Below are 4,900 nucleotides of genomic sequence, written 5' to 3'. Positions count from 1 at the left end.
GACAGGCGGGGTAGAGGTCGTCCTATAGGGAAGACCAGGTCCGTTGTTATGCTTTCATTGGTAGAACTGAAGCGGTCATATCAGATACAGTCATTACAAGTATTATTTCAGTCTGTCATAGAGATGCTTCAGTATTTGATCTAGGTTCTCTTATTCGTATATGGCATCCTACTTTGCATCATATTTGGATGTGCCTCGTCATTCTTTGGGTAGTCCTGTTTATATGTCTACGCTGTTGGGGATTCTATTACGGTAGATCATATCTATCATTATTGTGTGGTTATTATTGGGGGTTATGAGACTAGACTTCATCTTCTGTTGCTTGATATGGTTGATTTCGAGGTGATGTTGGGTATGGATTGGCTATATTCATAACATGTTATTCTTGATTTTCACACTAAGACCGTGACGTTGGCTATGTCGGGGTTGCCAAGGTTGAAATAGAGGGGTTCGCTTGGTCACACTCAAAGTAGGATTTTCACTTTTGAAGGCTAAACGGATGTTTGAGAAGGGATGTTTGGAATACCTAGCCTTTGTTAGAGATGTCAGTGTTGATACTCCTATAGGTGATTCAATCCCTATAGTAATAGAATTTCCAGATGTGTTCTTACCTACCAGGCATGCCACCCGATAGGAATATTGATTTTGGTATTGATTTGGCACCGGGCACTCAGCCCATATCTATTCCATCATATCGCATGACTCCGGTCGAGTTGAAAGAACTAAAGGAAAAATTGAAGGAATTGCTGGATAAAGGTTTCATCTAGACGAGTATTTCACATGGGGTATGGTGTTACTATTTGTGAATACGAAGGATGGTTCCATGAGGATGTGCACTGACTAAAGGCAATTGAACAAGGTTACCATCAAGAACAAGTATCCACTACCTTGCATTGATGATTTGCTTGATCAACTTCAGGGTGCTAGGGTGTTCACAAATATTGACTTGAGATCAGGGTAATATCAATTGGATATCATGGCTTCAGATATTCCTAAGACGGCTTTCAGGATCCGTTATGGGCATTATGAGTTCTTGGTGATGCTTTTGGGTTTGATTAATCCCCCCAACAACTTTCATGAATTTAATGAATAGTGTGTTCCAACCTTATTTGGATTCTTTTGTCATTGAGTTCATTGATGATATCTTGTTATATTCCCGTAGTAAGGAGGAGCACGAGCTGCATTTTGAAGATTGTACTTTTGATTCTTAGGGAGAAGAAGTTATGTGCTAAGTTCTCCAAGTGTGAGTTCTGGTTGGATTCAGTAGCATTCTTGGGCCACATGGTGTCTAGTGGGGGGATCAAAGTGGATCCGAAGAAGATTGAGGCAGTTCAGAGTTGGTCCAGACCTTCTACATCCACGAGGATCAGGCCTTTTCTAAGTTTGGTTGGTTACTATCATCGCTTCGTGGAGGGTTTCTCGTCTATTCCAGCTTCGTTGACCAAGTTGACTCAGAATGGCGCTACGTTCAGAGGGTCTGACAAGTATGAGGAGAGCTTTCAAAAGCTCAAGACTTCTTTGACTACAACTTTAATTGTAGTATTTCCCTTAGGATCGGGGTTGTATACGGTCTATTATGATGTTTCACGTGTTGGAATTGTGTGTGTATTGATACAAGATAGTAGGGTAATTGCCTATGCATCGTACCGGCTGAATTCCTATGAGAAGAATTATCATGTTCATGATTTTGGGTTAGCATCTATTGTTCACGTGCTCAAGATTTTGAGGCATTACTTATATGGCATGTCTTGTGAGGTTTACACTAATCATCAGAGTCTTCAACATTTGTCTAAGCCGAAGGATTTGAATTTGAGGCAGCAGAGATAGTTGGAGTTGTTGAATGATTATGATATCACTATTCTGTATCATCCAAGAAATGCTAATGTGGTAGAAGACGCCTTAAGTAGAAAGGCGAAGAGTATGGGGAGTTTATCATTTATTCTAGCTGTGGAGAGGCCTTTAGCTATGGATGTTCAGGCATTGGCCAATAGATTAATGCGATTAGTTATTTATGAGCCGAGTAGATTTCTTTCTTGTGTTGTTTCACAATCGTCCTTATTTGAGCGCATTAAGGCTTACTGGTATGATGATCCCCATTTGCTTGTCCTTAAGGACACGGTGCAGAAAGGTAGTGCTAAGGAGGCGAGTATTGGTGATGATGGTGTATTGCGACTTCAGGGTCGAGTTTGTGTTCCCAATGTCGATGGGTTGAGAGAGTTGATTCTTGAGGAGGCTCGTAGTTCGTGTACTCTATTCATCCATGTGTTTTGAAAATGTATCGTGATTTGAAGCAGCATTATTAGTGGAGGAAGATGAAGAAGGATATCGTTGTATGTTTCTAGGTATTTGAATTGTCAATAGGTCAAGTATGAGCATCAAAAGATGGGTGATTTGCTTCAGAAGATTGATATACTGGAGTGAAAGTGGGAGCGCATTACTATGGACTTTATGGTAGGGTTGCCACAGACCTTGAGGAAATTTGATGCCATTTGAGTCATTGTTTATCATTTGACCAAGTTAGCGCATTTCATTCAGGTTATGACTTCCTACACTTCAAAGATGTTGGCTCTAATTTACATAAGAGAGATTGTTCGCTTGCATGTTGTACCTATCTCTATTATCTCAGACTGTGGCACTCAGTTTACCTCGTTGTTCAGTGTGAGTTGGGAATGCAGGCTGAGTTGAGTACTACATTTCACCCTCAGACGGAAAGGCAGTCTGAGTGGACCATTCAGATCCTTAAGGATATGTTAAGGTCATGCACCATTGATTTCGGGGGTCAGTGGGACCAGTTTCTACCATTAGCGGAGTTTGCCTACAATATCAGATACTAGTGTAGTATCCAGATGGCTCCATACAAGGCCCTATATGGGAGGCCGTATAGTTCTCTAATTGGTTGGTTTGAGCCTGTGGAGGTTAAGTTGGTGGGCACAGACTTGGGTCGTGATGTTTTGAACAAGGTGAAGTTAATTTAGGAGAGGCTTCGCACAGCTCAATCTAGGCAAAAGTGTTATGTTTATAGGAAGGTTTGTGATGTGGCTTTCATGGAGGGTGAGGAGGTTCTTCTTAGAGATTCCCTTATGAAAGGCATGATAAGGTTTGGAAAGAAGGAAAAATTAAGCCCGAGGTTTATTGGTCATTTTGAGGTGTTGGAGAGAGTTGGTGAGGTTGCTTATAGACTCGTTTTGCCTCCTAGTCTTTCGGGAGTTCATTTGGTGTTTCATGTTTCTATGCTTCAGAATTACCATAAAGATAAGTCACATGTTTTGAACTTTATCATAGTACAGTTGGATGAGAATTTAGTTTATGAGGAAGAGCAGGTGGCCATTTTGGATAGGCAGGTTCGGAAGCTCAAGTCTAAGGAGATCGTATCAGTGAAGGTTTGGTGGAGAGGTCAAACGGTCGAGGAAGAGACTTGGGAGGCCGATCATGATATGTGGAGCAGATACCCTCATATTTTGTGCATTTCAGGTATGATTCTAAACCCGTTCGAGGACGAACATTTGTTTAAGACAGGGAGATGTAATAACCCGGCCAGTAACTTTGTATATTTGAGCCCTATTACACTATTTGATATTTCTCGTATTCTTTTTGTTGTTTGGTGACTTGTGGGGATGGCTGGTTTTGTTCTGGGAGGATTTGGAGTAAATTGGAACACTTAGTTCTATTGTTGGAAACTTAAGTTGTATAAGTTGAGCAAGGTTTGAATTTTGTGTAAACGACCTCGGATTGGTGATTTCATGGTTCCAATGGGTTTGTATGGTGATTTTGGACTTAGGCATATGTTCGTATTTGAATTTGGAGGTTCCTAGGATGTTTTGGCTCTATTTGTCGAAAGTTGGCAATTTGAAGGTTTGGAGAGTTCCTAAGTTTGACTGGGAGTTGACTTTGATGATATCAAATTCAGATAGTTGTTACAGAGCTTTTAATAGGTTCTTTTTGTCATTTGGAACTTGTGTGCAAAGTTTAGATGTACTCCGGATTGGTTAGACTTGAATTGGACGCTTTGTTGGAAGTTCTTGAACTTAAGAGAAGTTTAACTTGTATTTTGATCTTTAATTCGTTTATGTGATGTTATCCTATGTGTTTGGAGGCTTTAGATAGGTCCAGATAGTGTTTAAGGATTTATTGGTATGATTGGACGGGGTCCTAGGTGTCTCGAGTAAGTTTCGGACCACCCGGAGCATTCTTGGTGTTATAGATTTTTGCTAGTGTCGGGTCCTTCATCGCGATCGTGGAGTGCATTTTAGAGTTGGGGGAGATTTTTCTTTACGTTCGCGGCTGGGGGGTTGCGTTCGTGATAGTCGGGGGACTTTCTTTTCACGTTCGCACCAAGAGGGTCGCATTCGCGATTGGTAGCTGAGAGCTGGAGGATTGGCTTTTGCGTTCGTGAAGGCCTGGTCACGATCGCGTAGTGGGGCAAGCTTGTTCATCGCATTTGTAAGGGAGGTTCCGCGAACGTGAAGGGTTATTTTGTGGGAAGAATCTATTGTGCTTCCCGAATGCAAGGTGCGTACCGTATTTGCGAAGAGTACTCTTGGGCAGTGCATTTAAGTGTTGAATTTCGGGATTTTAGCCCATTCTTTCATATTTTCAACCCTAGACTTGGAGATGGGTGATTTTTCTTGGAGATTGTCATACAAGACTTTTGGGTAAGTGATTACTACTCATTTTTTATATTATTTCAAGAATCTACATGGATTATTAACACTTAAAATATTAAATTTTGAGAGAAATTTGGGGGGTTTTCCTACAACTTAAGAGAGTAAAATTTGGGGTTTTGACCTATGATTTGGACTTGATATTGAAATCTAAACATATATTTGGACTCGTAGAATTATGGGTAGTCGGGATCTATTCTTTGACTCAGGTTTTGACCATGTAGGGCCTCGGTTGACTT

This window comes from Nicotiana tomentosiformis, chromosome 7, assembly GCF_000390325.3.
Source record: "Nicotiana tomentosiformis chromosome 7, ASM39032v3, whole genome shotgun sequence".
NCBI classification, from domain to species: Eukaryota; Viridiplantae; Streptophyta; class Magnoliopsida; order Solanales; family Solanaceae; genus Nicotiana; species Nicotiana tomentosiformis.
The sequence above is the reverse complement of the archived record's forward strand: the minus strand, read 5'-3'. Positions refer to the sequence as shown.